Below are 16140 nucleotides of genomic sequence, written 5' to 3'. Positions count from 1 at the left end.
ATCACATGATCACATCGATGCAAGCAAGGCTATTTACAAGTAACTCCAGCAAAATATTCCGTTAATCATTTCTGTGTCATTTCTGCTTCAACATAAAAACATGAAATGTCCTCAGTGAGTTTGTGAATCATCCTAAACATGAATGTTTTCTGAAGTAAAGACCAACCACACCCACAGCACCCTCTCTCACACACACACACACACACAGTGGGAACATATAGAAATGAATTATTAATATGCCCTGTATGTGGTTAAAAAGTGGGTCAGTGTGCGCTGGTGTGTGATGTGCGCCGCCGCCACTAACAGCGCTGATAATGAAGGACTGGAGCGTAGACGCATGGAAATGAGACTGCAGCAAAGTTATCAGACGGGAATCAGCGAGTAAACCTGTGTTTCTGCAGGCAGGTATTGATCACCCACAGCAGCCCTGAATGCAGGCTTCACAGTCTTACAGTAAATCAACAGAACGATTCTGTTTGTTTGGACTGAAACCAAACTTTGATTGATTACCTTGGAAACCAAAGTGTATGAGTCTGATGTAACACAGCTTGGGTTCATAATAATTATTGATAATAATAATAATAATCCAACATGGGAAAGCTCGGGTTGTCTCTGATCGGTCAGGACCATCGTCTGAGAGGCGGCACAACACCTGGGGCCGTATTCACAAAGACTCTTAGCGCTAGGAGTTTCCCTTTGTGGTGAAATTCTAAGAACATTCTAAGAACATTCTTAGTATTATGACGTTTCTAAGAATTTCCCCTTATAATTAAGACTAAAGCCTAGTAAAGATAAAATAGGTCTTCAGGGAAAAAACTGTTAGGAGTGGAGAGGAGGACTTTTAAGAGGTTTAATAGTTCCTTGAACAGGCAGAGCATGTCGGAGCGCCAGAGAGAAACGTTCTCCGAGCTATGTCAAGCTAGTCTGCTCCTTTCTCAGAGTCACTCTGCGAATGTTCTTAAAACACTTTGCTAGGAGTCCTTCTTTAGATTTTTTTTTAGGCTAAGATAAGAGTGGATTCTAAGAATCTTTGTGAATACGGCCCCTGGTGTTTACATAGATAAGCGCCCCCCTGTGGCAGTGTGAATGTAGTGCATGCATCATCAGATAATAGCAAGAAGGATGAAAACAGCTACAAAAAAAAATCATTCAGCACTTCATACACTGAGCAGAGGAAACAAAGAGAAAACGTGACCAAGCGAGAGCCCGAACAAGACCAGGAGGAGAGCTGAAAGACCTGGTGAGGGCGCTAGAGAAAAGCTTAAATATCTTCAAGCTTTTCCAGCATGCGAAGTCTCAGATGTCCTGAATGTGCAACATACGTGGTGCACTAATGAATCCACGTGCAGTGGAGAGTTCACACTGTTACCAAAATCCAACCAGACGAAGGACGCCTCCACATGCAGCCTCTGAAGGGTGTAGAGTATTTAAACAGGCTTCTCAGCACCAATCAATCAGTCAGTAATCACTTACATTAATCAGCTCTTCTCCAGGAAACATCTGACTGACAAAAAACCCAACCAGTGCTGGACTCTAGTCATCTCTGTGAGGAGAACATGAGCACACAGCAGTGACGACACTTCCTCCCAGGACGCGATTGGTCCGATCCAGCCATGACTCAACACCAACTCGGTGATGTTTTACGAGGATCAGCCGCACAGTCAAAGCTCACAGTCTGAATTAGTCTGAAAGTGTTGACTCTTAAAGTGTATCGTCCCTGTTCAAGGTTGTCCTGCTGCTTTTCATTTTAGCCACTAAATTAGGAACTGCATTTCCTGCCATTTGAAAAGGCGGCAGCGGCGGCGCTTTGGGCCCAGAGGACGGTGACTCAGAACCAGAACCTTCAGTCTGTCTCTGATTTATTCCCTGAATCTTATGCCCTCATTCTCAGCCTTCTCTGCCAAATTTGCTCACTTGGCTGGCAATTTATTTGCTCACTCAAAAACTTGGACCCCCCCCACACACACACACACACACACTCAGACCTTGAGTGTTTTTCTATGTCCCACTTTTTATCTCAAAGCAGTCATATTGTCATCTGCTTGTGTCCCTCATATTAGCAGCCATCTGGGCCGCGGCTAATTCAGTCCAATTTAAAAAGGAACAACTCATCCTGCTCACAATGAAACTGCTACAAGAGGGATGCTCTTATCGCACATCCCATGACAACGCTTTCAGATAACAGCAGAAAAAAAAACATAGCATTAAACAGAAATCAGGAGGAAAGAAACTGGCAGCAGCTCAGAGGAATATGCTAAAGCTGCTGCTGCTGGGAACAGCGGGGAGACGAGACGAGTGGAGCAAAGTGTCCAATCACTGCCAGGCTCAGTGATGGGGGACAATCAATGGAGCCGTATGAGATAAATGACACAGATTCAAAAACTGCGACATGAACACACACACAGACACACAGGAGGTGGGTGAGTGGTTGAATAATGTGGGATAATGATCATGAAATCATGCTGCTGTAACCAGAAGACTCCTCCTTATTCCCACTGCAGGACATGTTGACAGACAGACTATGATGTACCTGCTCATTATCGGGGAGAGAGGCACGAAACCTGTTTAAACACAGGTCTTACATGATGAATGTATGACTTGCTCACACCCCAGGGAGAAGGGAAGTCAGTGAGAATCTAAACCGCATGAAGACCCCGTTCAGATTCAGTGTGATCAATCCAGCTAGAGCAGGACCCAATCTCAATCTGAACAGTGCAAATCCGGTTAAAGCCGGCTGTATTTCTACCCTATCTCTATCTCACTCTAGCTGAATTGACTGTCTCTAGTCTGAAGGGGGTCTAACACTGCCAAGGTCCAGCTGTGGTAAGGCCTGATGTCACGTGCAAGCAGCTGAGAAAAGAAGCCGGTGATAAACAGCCTTAGCCTTTGACCGGGCCTACGTACCATTTCAGCCATAACATCCAGTGGAGAAGCAGGAGGTTCCACGGAGGCACACAGGCTGGAGAGGAGAGAAGAAAGGATGTCTACAGTAAATTGAAGCACTACAGCCTCCTACATACGTCTATGATGTCTGTGAGAAGGAAAGGTTCAGTTTAGCATGTCACACACACAGAGCCTGGTCTTCTTAAACTGAGCGAGTGTTTGCCACTTTTCAGATTATGCAACATGTACAAACACAAAGCATCAGCATCACATCAGCCCGTCCACCTACAGAACGCAGGCGGGGGCGTGTCGCCCTTCCTGCTGTGTGCGGAGACTCCCCATGCCATGATCCTGATCCCGGGCCTCCTGCTCGGCTCCTGCCGTGGTAATCTCAGCTCAGATGACAAATATAAAGGTTTGATGCGTCAGATGTTGCTGATTTAAAGTTACAGAAACTACAAAATGAGCCTGAAGTGCGTTCGTTCGCAGCTTGTCTGAGGTTCTGACCTGAATTACAGCTGATGCATAATATATGAGCTTCCTGTACAATGACTGCATTCAAGATTTGATTCAACAGAATCTGATTACACTGTAATCACACACACACACACACACACAGCCAAATCTCTGAGGACGGGTGAGGAAGAGGAGGGCGAGGAGGAGGAGGAGGAGGAGGAGGAAGGAGTAAAACAAACAAGTAAGCAGCTGAGGATCAAAGAAGGAACAAAAATCTGTAGTTGTGCATTTTTCAGTCGGATAGAGTCGCTCGCATCTTCAGACAGCGCGACACTGTAACAGGAGTGTGTGTGTGTCTGTGGAACAACAAGAAACAGAACTGCACACACACACACAAACTGCACACACGCTGCTAAACGCATGTTCGTACTTTTACCCAAAGATTCACACTTCACACAGCATCATGACTGAGTGAAGAGTGAGTCACACACTCTCTGCTGTAAACATCACAGAAAACACTAAACTCCATGATCGACAAAACACAAACAAACCGCCGTGTCGTCCAAACTCCAACTCCCAGCATGCACTGGGCTGGTTGTTTCAAACAGAGGCAGAACAGTGAGCTTAAACTCTGATAACAGCGCATGCATCAGGCAGGCAGCATGAAGCCAAAGCAGAAGCACTAAAAGTTGCAGTTCACGTTGCAGCCTCTAGGGGCTGGCTCCAAAAGTGAGTATATCCCCTCAGACCTCCATTATAAAGAGCCCAATTTTACAGCAGAACTAAACATGTTTCCAGCCTGGTACAAAAATGATTTTGGTCTATTTTGATTCGTTTCTTTAATATTTTTATAACTTGACTGCGACGGCCCCCCCTCAGCTGCCCTCTTTGTCTGTATTTGGAGTTTAGGCGGACTGTGAGCAGAACAGAAACCTACAGGTGACGTCATGGAAGCTTCGTCCATAGCTTTTACTGTTATGGATGCTAAGAGACAGAACATAGGCTTCACAAGGCTGGACCAAAGCTGTCCTGTCAAATGTTTGTGGACGCTGCGGACAGAGACTTCACCAGCTGTCCCTGATACTGATGTCTGAGTCCTGTGTAGGGCTGGGCGATATTACTTCAAATCAATATCACGATTAATTGAAGCTTTTTCCTCGATAACGATTAATGAACGATGCAGAGACCCAGTCACGTGACTTACGCTTGTTACAGACTCCACTAGAACAGAGAAATCTATCGGTAGGTCAGAGGTAACAAGAACAAAACCAAAATTCGTTTCAGCCCGGACGTTTGATAATTCACGAGAAACGTGTACAGAACTCCTCATTCAGTCCTCCCACTGCGGCGTGCACACACACACACACACAGGTGTTGACGCTACGCTGCTGAACGGCAGAAGCAGCCTTTCCGGTGAACATGTTTAGTGAAGGAGGAGCAAGACGTTGCTTCTATTTGGTGTTTCTCAGTTTTGCTTGTTTCCCAAATATCTCCGCTTCAAACGTTCACCTAAACCGCTGCTTCTGCCGACGTTCAGCAGCGAGACGTCTTCAGAACCTGTGTGTGTGTGTGTGCACGCTGCAGTGGGAGAGCCGTGTGAGGACCACACACACGTTTCTCATGAAGTATGAAAAGTTAGTTTTTGTTCTTCCACCAACAGATTTCTCTGTTCTCTGGATATGTAGCAAGCTCTATAAATCCTCTGACCTGTCGGCCCTGAGAGTCCAACATTAAGCTGTAATGAGCAAAACGTGGAACCTTTTTAAACACACCTTTCCATTTACTGCTGCAGCGGTAGACTCACACATCTCAGAGATAATTAGACACACAGGATAAACCTGCAGCAAACACTCGGAACACTTTTTAGGTCTGAGATTAGGGGGTGATTTTAATTAAGCTGCAAACATCTTTAAAACCATGTTTTCACTGTGTGATGGATGAATAAAACACAGCCCAGTCCGTCTATAATTAAGTTGGTAAAATCAAAACAACATCGTTTCAAAAATCATTTAGTGTGTAACCACATGATCTATTGACCTGATCCGACACACACACACAGACACACACACACAGTGTGTGGATGTGGTACTGTGCTGTGTAAACAGCTCCTTTTTCACTGGGCTGCACTCCAAACAACATTTGCATGTTTATTTTCATTAATTGGTGTAACAGTGTTGCGGTCCTTTTAAATTATGCAGACGTGTCAGAAGGACACTCTCCATCTCAAGCAGTGCTGCGCAGTCCACACACAGTGACCCCATGAACTGTGTGTAAATGTGTAAAGCTGCGTTTCCGTCATTTCTCTCTTTGATGACAAGAAACATAAACAAGCAGAAAAACAGACAAAAATCCCAACAGGCCACCAAGAAAACACCGAGTCTGAGGATTAAGGTACGGAAAGCAGCATCTCTCTGCCTCCTGTCTCCTGTCCTCCTCAGCAGCCAGCAGGACGCCATGATGGAGTCACTGTGAGCAGCAGTCACATGACCAACACTCAGAGAGTCTCTGTCTGACCTGCAGCTTCCTGCAGCTGATCTCTGTCTGAATACCTGAGTGATTCTACACACACTCTGACTGCTCTCTGCCTGCAGGATGGAGCTGCTTGTAGAGGACTTTATGCTGCAGAGACCAATGAGAAAACACTGACTGATCATGTGATCAGACAGCAACCACAACTGGAGTAAGAAAAGTGTGCCACCTACTCGATCATCTGCACACCTACAAACCACAGCAGCCATTTCCAAAGACAAAATGCTTACTGCTGCAAAAAAAAGTCCTCAGGAGGGCACCAACGGGTCCTCCCAGAAATGGAGTTCATCATATAGCACGGTATCCATGGCGACTGGAAAACCAGTTCACTGCATCTATAATCAAACTAGGAATTTCATGGTTTTGTGACCTTGGTGTCCTGTGTGACAGCCCGGAGCCCCGTGATTGGTCGATCTGTAGGAGTAAATAGAACACATGGGGGGGGGGGGGTGGAGGGGGGCTGCATCTAAAGGCTGGACCACTCCAGTGAGAACACACACACACACACACACACACACAGGAATGATCTGACCCAAACCCAGCTGCATGAGTACCGTGGACGGCTTTGCATCAATAAATGATGGTAAACAGTTAAAGCTGCAGCAGCCAAAAGTAAACAAAGCACCGCTGATCACACACGGCACAAAAACATCTCTCTTGTTGCATAACTGCACTCAACAATGAACAAGGTATATTAATATTGATGCCGTGCTCGCACAGAAGTCACTCAAACGTTTCACTGGAGTGCCTGAAGGATTCGAGCCATCGATGACACGTGCGTCGAAACATCCTCATCCTCCATTTCTGATATGAAATGAAGGCAGAGCCTTTATTTCCTGCAACAACCATTAATTATGTTTGTATCCTGCAATTGGCTCCTCATGTAGGAGTCCTGGAGTCCAGCTCTCCTGAGGACATGTAATTGCATACTCATGCACGAAACGTTGACGGGAAAATATGTTGGAAACAAAAGAAGAACAGAAGCATCACATAATTAAAAGAAGAGTGATTTATGTGATGGAATTCACAACTTCAGCTGCACAAATGGGAACATTTTAACTTTATATTTATGTCTCGACCCTGACGCAGCTTCAAACCAGATATCTGGTCTCCTCTGAAGCCAGAGAAGAATATCTTTCCTGTAGAAAACAGCTACCACAGCTGAACCAGACCACCGAACCTTCAAGGAGACTTGAAGTTTGATGTAGGGGAAGAGATGCTGCCAATTTCACACATTTTAAAGCTGGAGGATAAATTACAGTCATAGCTGCCTTTAAAATGCAGCACAGAGTCTGAGTCTCAGAGTTCAATAATAACAATTTCCTGGTGGAATTCAGTTTTTGATCGCACACACTGTCTGCAAGTCTCCGAGAGCGAGGAGAGAAGTGTTTCCTGCTGGGTGTTAATTCATGTTAAAAAGGCCGAGTAGTAAAAGTGGAAGCCGGCTACACTCAACCTCTAACAAACCACCAACTTCCCAACGCCATAAACCCACAGGGTTCCTGAAGAGCAGCACATGAACTCCTGATTAATCCAAATACGGGCAAGGAGGAGGAGCAAGAATGGAGCTGAGGCAGGCAGAGTAATGATCAGGTCACCAGTGCAGTCCTGGCACACACGCAATGTGGTCATTACCGTAATGAATGTAATAGCCGTTTCTCAGCTTTCAAAATCCGTTGAGATCTTTTCAATAGTGCAAACATAACCAGAGCTACGGTAGTTTTAACAGTGCTTGTCAATTTCTGTCGCCGGCGACAGCTCAGGTTCAGGAGGTTGGAGATCGACTCACTTTCGTAGCCAACCCTCAAGTAGACATTTGAGAAACTGCAGCACCCAAATTCCTCCAGCTGTGTCCCTTTCCTCTGGGGGAGGCAGGGGGTGACGTTAAACTAGTCGAGGCGCTGCTGCTGCCCCCCCATGATTTATATGGCAGTATATGCTAGCTTCCTCACAGAAGAAGAAGCACAGAGCGTGTGGAGTAAATAGTTGATATCCACCCTCTCACGTCACAGATCCCAGTCAGTGTGCACGCTGGTGGATTCCCTGCCAAGACCAAAGCTCCACCTTTTTCCCCGACAGATGCGAGTCGCAGCAGGAGAAGGCCACAGACCGGCCGGGTGGGCGAGGAGAGAGGAGAGAGGAGAGGTAAAGTAAAGTGAGGGGAGAGAGAGGAGATGAGAAAGTTTGGAAGAACGACAGATTGTCATCCACCTCCTCCCTCCCGGCTTCTATTTGTGCTCTCCTCCCCCCGGTTTGTTCTCTCTGCCTGCACTGATGGAGGGATTGGACTCAGATGTCCCAAAGTTTGACTTTGATCATTGCTGACGACAAAATCCAAAGCTGCCTCCTCCTCGCGCTCTCTCTATAAACACACACACACACACTCTTCCGATTTTCTCCTCCTGTTTCCACCCTCAGAGATAAATGAGAAGCAGCAATGAAACTGGCAGAACTCGAGGTTCTCCACCTGCTCCCTGTCTGAGGGTTTAACATTTATCTGGCACAGGTCGGTTCATTCTGTGACTATATTTCCCAGAATGACTCTGAATGACACAGGAAGGAGACACACTCATCAGGACTTCATTAAAATCGAGGACCATCAGCATTTGTTTGTTTTGTGTTCGGTTGATTGGGGTTTCTCTAAGAGGAGATCAACAGAGACCAAAATGTACAACGCTTCCTCCACATGCTCATTGTGGATTAATTAGAATAAGGGATTATCTTATCTTATGGTCTGTTGTTGGGATCTCAGTGCTGCTTATAGAACCAGCAGACAGGTCAGAGGAGTCAGACATCAGAGTGAGGAAGAGGAGTCTCTGTGCACTTCCAGCCGGCGAGCAGAGTGGTGTAGAGCTGCTGGTCCCGGGCAGGGACAGCTGCTGGAGTCTCTGTCTGCAGCGTCCACAAACATTTGACAGGACAGCTTTGGTCCACACATGGAGGACAGAGGAGAGCTGGATCCAGACTTCATGATCCCCAAAAGAAACAGGAAGAGACAGACGCAGCACAGAGTCTGTTACTGTTTTGTTCCACAGAGCCATCATGGAGGTCATCGGATGATCATATGCACCCCGTTCACACTGGAGAAAGTTAATCCAGCTAGAGTAGGATTGTATCCGGATAGTCTTTAAGCTGGATACGTTAAGACCTATTGTTAAATCTCACACATGCGTGTCTGCACTCGATCCGGCGTTTGTTTGCGGCCCTCCAAACCACAAGGTGGCGCCTCGTAATATAGAGAGTTTGTGCCTTTTTTTTGTCCTGTCGCTCGTTATTTCATTTTTTTTTAGGTTCAAAAAGCAGTTTATTCCTTTGTAGCCCTGTGGAAAATAAACTAGGGGCAAAGCCGTCGTAGTTCAATGGTTGTTTACATACGGCTTTTGTATGCGACACGGACACTGTGCCCTGAACCAGAAGTATCACGTCATTAACCAGAAGTATCACATCGCTAGCCGGATTCGCTAGCTGCATTTGGTGTTCAGACCTGAGCCACATTTGAGTCAATCCGGCTAGATCCACCTTCGAGAGGTGGATTGAAATCAAGCTGGATAGAGCCGGATTCGCGGGGTTCACACTCATATATCCAGATACAGCCCGAATCCCGCTCTAGCCGGATTGATTTCCCCAGTGTGAACGGGGTATATGGTCACAGTCTGAGGGCTCTGAATGTTTACCTGCCTGTACGTCTGGTCCTGGTTGCTGGGTGAAGCTAAAGATAATGTCAGCTGATTCTCCGTCATTATTTATTAATGCAGAGCTTCATCCTGTTTCATTTGCTTCGACTTCCAGTTCTACTAAATTCTGTATTTCTGTACATTCCTGGCACCGACACCCTGCTGCTCTCAACCCTCCCACCTAACTGTAGTGACTAATATCAGATCACAGGCGGCACTTCCTGAACGCCACGGCCACGAGGAAGAACGGGGGAGCCCGCACTCATGTTTAATGTTCACTCACACAGCAGCAGAGTCCAGGTCACTGACTGCATGAAATACAGGTAGTGTAACAAAATGGAAAAGAAGAAGAAAACACAGCTGAGGAGTGACTCCCTCTGACCCCTGACCTCCCTCAGATTAACATCAGTGCAGAGAAACGTTAACACCGCGCTGACCGAGCGAGCAGGAATCAGCTCTGTCCTGCACACAAACACAGGAAACGATATGAGGATTAATATTCCCCCCGTAGAAAGACACACACAAACAGACACACACACACAGTCAGGGAGGCAGCAGGTGCAGGCTGTAAAACCGTCGAGCATAAATTAAACATCTCTAAGTAAATGAGTCTGCCCACATATATGCTTACACCTGACATTTAGGCAAATTAGTGGACGGTAAATGCCAGTCCTCGCTCGCTCTGATTGGTTGTCACGGCTGAGGGATGCAGCGCCTGAAATGATATGGTTTCATCAAATCCTGGCGCTGCCTCAGTCACCAGGTCTCGGCTAATGTGAGCGGCTATTTCTGAAGCAAACGCCCATCTGCCCGCGTGTGAGTCTTCAGCTGTCGTCCTCAGCACCGCACAAAGACTTTCATCTGATGTAATCATTCGGTCTGATCAATACAGACACATTTGGAGCAGGTTTCTGTCCATTCTGTCTCTGATTAAGTGGGAATAAGCTTTATTGATTTATCGGAGTCACTGTGGGAATTAAAAGGTTTAAAGACTTGCTGAAGGAATTATTTCTTAATTATTGAATTTATCAATTAGCAAACAACAAAGCAGCTTATAGATTTCCTTTCTGTCACATGATCAGTCAGTGTGTTCTCATTGGTCACTGCTCCTCTATGGAAACGGCACCATCATGTCTACAAGCAGAGAGCACTCAGTGTAGAATAACTCAGTTATTCAGACAGAAATCAGATATCGAGATGTCATTTACTAAAAAAGGTTTTTATGCTTTGGTTTGACTATTGATCGGAACCATAAATCCCACATGATGCATTCAGGGACCAGTGGAAAGTTCAAGCTACAGTTGTCAGGTTTTCCTTGTGCTTGGAGTCCACGCACTAAACACAGACAGTGTTTCTGAGTTTCTAGCATGTGTTAACCTGTTCGTTTAAAAGGTAATCCAGACAAATACTGCCGTTCAAAGCATTATTAGCTGCAGCTCCAGAGGTTCATCACAAGCAACGTGAACTAATCACAGCTGAATCATCAAGTCACACAGAAAGAAAAGTTTTGAACTCATTTCCTGGTAAAACAATCCTCAGTAAGAAAATGTGTTATCGTCTGAACTGGACTGATCCAAACCTCAAACCAAATATCACTGTAAAAATAGCTTCTCAACAACCTTCCAAACGCTGTTCACACACAGCCAACTGACTCAACAAGTGGAGAGCGTTAATGGACGCGGAGCTCTTACTGCGGCTCAAATTAATTTATGTTCCAACACAGACGCTAAAAACAGAGTGAGTCACTTCAGAAACATCCTGCACCGCCAGCCTCGTCTTCACACTCAGTGGCAGCATATGTTCACAAACATGTTTCCAAGAATCAACGTACAGGTTCCTGAGGGCAGCTGCTGGGTGCAGCCTGAGCCTCAGAGTCCACGGCGTCCGGGCGGAGACACGCGGCGTGGTGCTGTGCACCGCGGCCGCCGTGCTGGTGACTGTGGGGAAGCTGCACTGGTTCAGGCTTCACTTATCATCCTGACAGATGTGCACACAGATGTAAAGCTCTCATTCCCCTGCTCTGTAGCACGCTTGGAGAGCACATGGACAGTTGGAGCTCTTACAGCTTTGTTGCTGTGACAATAAATTGAAGCTACATAGATAAACACAGCGTGTGATGAAGACAATGATGAAGTACATCACTGAACAGAAAGAAGCCTACAGATTTAGAGATCTTCCAGCTGTGTGGTTTGTTAGAGTCACATGTGTCTCCAGGTAAGAACATCAGGGGTTGTTCTAGCAGCAGAGGACAGCGGCGAACTGACCGCAGCGTGAGAGGACGAGCTGTCAAACAACAACAGGAACCACACACCTGACAGCTGACACGACAGCGGCGTGCACGCACTGAGAAAACACTACACCGGCTACATCTGTTCCTGAGCACAAACACAGAGGAGGTCCTTATAGCACCATACGCTACGACCATCTGACCATGATGGAGAGACACAGCTACACGCTAACTAGCCTAGCATGTCCTTTTAGGATCCTCTCATTGGTTGATGAAGCTCTTTATGTTCCGGGTCCTACTTTACATCAGAGTTGCTTTCATCCTGTGGGCCTCCAGGTCCTCCAGGGCCTCCAGGTCCTTCCCTCTTAGGCCCCGTTCACACTGGAGAAAGTCATTCCAGCTAGAGTAGGATTGAGCCCAGACAGCCTTTAAGCTGGATGTGTTCAGACCTATTTTCAAATCTGGCTAGCACACACTTGTGTCCGCACTCAATCCGGCTTCATCCAGCATGTTTGCTGTCCTCCAAACCACTAGGTGGCGCCTCGTAATATACAGACTCTGTTCACCTCTCGTGGGTGGATCTAGCCGGATTGAAATCAAACTGGATACAGCCAGATTCGAGGTGTTCACACTCAGAAAAAAAAACACATCTGGATTGATCTGGATGCGGCCGAATCCTGCTTAAGCCACATTTTTTTCCCCAGTGTGAACGGGGTATTATTATCCTCCTCTATTATTTTACTAAATCTTTTTATTGATAAACCCTTTTACCTGATTTAATGTTTTGTTTGTTTCTTGTATTGCCTTGTTTCACTGCTGTTTCCTTTTAGTTAATGAAGTTGTATAAAAAGTGCTTTATAAATAAAGATTGAATTATTGACTGATCGCACTGATTTCAGTGATAAACGGCCTTTACATGATTATGGCTAAATTGTCACACACAGAGATCCAAAAACACCCGAACCAGCTCCATGTGAATCAGCGGTGAGTCCTCTGAGTTCAGCTGAAAGAGATGTCTCTCACCAGGACGGCTTATGACATTAATCACACTTCGAAAGCAGCACAACCTGTGTCTGATTGGACAAGCACTCAAACTCAACCAACATGGCGGCTCGTTAGGAGACTTTCAGAGAAACGTTCTGTCGTTTCAGCTGCATGCAGCCATGCAATCCATTCTGGAGGTGACATGTTGGAGAGGACAGCTGGTGTTGTCTGTCTGATACTTAATGTTAGTGTCTATGTGTCTGGCAGGACACTGAGGCTTCAGCTGAAACATCAACTTATGCAGCTCAGTAGCAACTAATGAACTGAAAACACAGCAGAGAGCAGCTGCTCATGTGGCCACTGAACCATGTTCCGTTGGATCTTCCACGCGCAGAAAGCACATGGTAAAAAATCTGCAGCCACACACGCAGCCATCAGGAGGCTCTTCGGGCTCCGCGTCGTCCCTGAGGACCTTTCTGCATGTGGACGGAGCGGGAATCAAACCGACAACCCTCTGAGCAGTGAAGAACCTGCTCCCCCACCTGATCCACAGAAACCAAAACCCTCAGTCCAGCGTCAGAGGGAGCAGAACCAAAGGAAGCTTTAAAACAGCGCACCTGAAAACGACTGCGTGTCCTCCAGCATCTCCAACATGACCCTGAGCTCTCCTTCCTGAACTGAGCAGCTGCTGAAATTAGGGCAGCATCAAATAATGTGATCACAAGTCAGAACGCTGCTGTTCAGCTTCACCTCCACCAGCATCCACCATGAAACACGTCCACACAGACCAGAAAGCTGAAATCATGTTTCTAATTAATCTCATCTCGGTAATTTAAGCTAATAAATGAAGCCTTGTTACAGAGTGGTGGAGACATTTCATCACAGTCTGCTTTGATGCTGGACTCTGATGAAAACTGAAGTAACACAGGCTGTTTACCTTGGACGTTGTCCCTGTGCGTTCCTCTCAGGTCTGAATCTTTAATTCCTCCGCCTGGCTGTGTCCTCCTCCTCTCTTCTTCTTCTTCTTTTCCTTCTTTCCTTTCTTCTTCTTCTCTTCTCAACGCCGCTTCATGCCGCCGACTCTCCTCCGGACGCACCGCGGACGGTGGAGCAGCTCCGCCGGGGAAAACTTCCAGCCAAAGTGCGGGTCTGAGCACCGGGAGGAAAACGGGAGCAGTTACCGGTGATGTGCAGAAGGAGAGCGACTGTAAAAGAGAGAGAGAGGAGGAAGAGGAGGAGGAGGAGCGAGAGGCGCGTTTAAACCTGATCTCCCGGGGAGAAACCTGACTGCTGCCGCGCTGAAACTCAATCTGAGGCGACAGACACTCAGCGCGGCTCCGCGCAGCGCAGCTCCCCGCCTGACGCGGGCCACGGGGGGAGGAGGAGGAGAGAGAGAGGGAGGAGGAGGAAGAGGGGGCGTTTATTATGAGGACAGCAGCGCAGCGCCTCCCTGTCAGACAGGTGGATGGTCCCCGTCACCTCCGGCCGGAGCAGGATCCCGCTGAAAGCGCGCGTACAGCGGAGGTGAAGCCGCAGCTCGGCGTCAGCAGCAGCGGATAAAAATAGCAGAAACACAGTGAAGCTGCCGCACTTTAATAAAACATCCACAGGCAGGTAGGAGCAGCCCGGGTGGAGGAGGAGGTGGAGGAGGAGGAGGAGGAGGATGTAGGCGTCTTATTAAAAGACTGAGGAAGACTCACGGACAAAAGGATCCGATCCCAAGAAAGACCTGAATCCACACACACAAGTTCATTTAGTCTGAAACTGCTCGGTGAACTACACCTGCCGTTTGTGACGTCACACAGGTGGGAGGTGCCAAGCATCATCCAAAATCCAGCTCAATGATCCAAATATGTGCAAAGGTGGGAGGAGCCTAATCCTCAGAAACCTGTCACTCAAAAAAAAATTTGACATGGAGGTGTCACTTTTGGATACAGCCCTCATGTGGACAGTGCAGGAACTGTAGTTTCTGAGACCTCCATGTTGGCCTCAGTGCACATCACCAACCATGATGGACACATAGGGGATGTTACCATAGCAGGTCCATCAGATCCTGGGACGAAGTTTGTGTCTCAACAGCATCATTACATCATCATACATCATCATCATCATCATCATCATCATCATACAAAGCTTTTAATTTGGGTCCCCTGGCCGCCTCCTCCAGCTCCTCTGGCACCCCTGGACAGCCAAGAGACGCAGTCCGTAACCGGCTGGACATGTCTGAAACACTTCACCTGTGTGTCTCCATATGCCTGAGCCACCTCACCCGGCTCCTCTGGTGGCCTTTCAGCAGATTGTCCACTCCAAGCTCTTCCCAGATGACTGAGTGCCTCGAACTATCTGTGAGGGAGTTCGCCCACGCTCAGGAGGAAACTGGTTTTGGCTGCGTGCATCAGTCCTTCCTGTCCCTACCCGTAGCTCGTTACGAGCTGGAGGAGGGGGCCGGGCGGAGGGAGGTCTGGGTGAGCCTGTTTTAGGCTGCTGGACCCCGGATCAGTGGAAACAAATGGCCGGATAAATGTTTGGGACTCGGTTGCCATGATTACAGCTCCTGTTACTTTCACCATATTTGCTGCCTGATATGAACCAATGGTCCGGTGCCTCTTCCTGCTGCTAAAATACTTCCACCAAAGTCCATCAGAGCACCACTCCCACCCGGATCTGACGTCATCATGTAAAGTAGTAGCAGTGACACACTGTCAGAGTGCGTCAGGGTCACCTGTGCACTGTGCACAGACAGTCGTCTGGGAGAGAGTCTGGAAAAATTCTGCCCCAATGAACCGGGTTTTTGTGTAAGTGACGCCTGGACGGTGATGGAAAACAAAGGCAGCCGTGATATTTGAGGTTGTGCGAGGTCACTGCAGCTCTGCCGGCTGCACAGACGGTGAGGCGGATTCATCTACCTGCCCTTTCAGCAAATCGTCTGTCTGGCATCTCCCATCCTCGTCTCTCCCTCTCTCACCTTCACTTCCTCCTGCTGCCTGTGTGTGTCCCGGAAAAAAAAAACCCCTCACAAATAAACGGTCATTACCATGACAACAGCCACTCAAGCTGGAGGAGGAGGAGGAGGATGTTGATCATGGCAACAGGCAGGCTGCCAGACCAACAGCCGGCTCGACCCCGGAGGGCAAGCCGACGTGTGAACTCCAGGGTTTGATACTACAGCGTGCACACACTGACTTTTTACTCATTGTGCAAATATAACAACAGCAGCTCAACACAAAAAGACCTGAAAGCACAGGAATCAGCGAGCGCCGTGCCGCGCTCCACTCCACACAAAACATTCACACTTCACAAACAAAGGCGCTTTGTCAGGATGAGAACTGTGTGTGTGTGTGTGTGTGTGTGTGTGTGTTTTCCCCAAAGCACCTTTCCAAACACGGC

At 47.5% G+C, this 16140-nt stretch overlaps 1 protein-coding gene across 1 annotated transcript in view; it reads right to left on the bottom strand.

The window, feature by feature from the left end:
• Nucleotides 1-13735, bottom strand: part of LOC114433225 (SH3 and multiple ankyrin repeat domains protein 2-like) — a 157436-nt gene extending 143701 nt beyond the window's left edge. Inside the window, exon 1 of the mRNA XM_028401675.1 lies at nt 13691-13735. The gene's annotated coding sequence lies outside the window, so the exon portion shown is untranslated. The remainder of the gene's footprint in view (nt 1-13690) is intronic.
• Between the last annotated feature and the right edge of the window lie 2405 nt (nt 13736-16140).

The sequence above is a fragment of the Parambassis ranga genome, chromosome 3 (assembly GCF_900634625.1).
Source record: "Parambassis ranga chromosome 3, fParRan2.1, whole genome shotgun sequence".
In the NCBI taxonomy this organism is placed as follows: Eukaryota; Metazoa; Chordata; class Actinopteri; family Ambassidae; genus Parambassis; species Parambassis ranga.
This window is presented reverse-complemented; position numbering and strand designations above follow the sequence as displayed.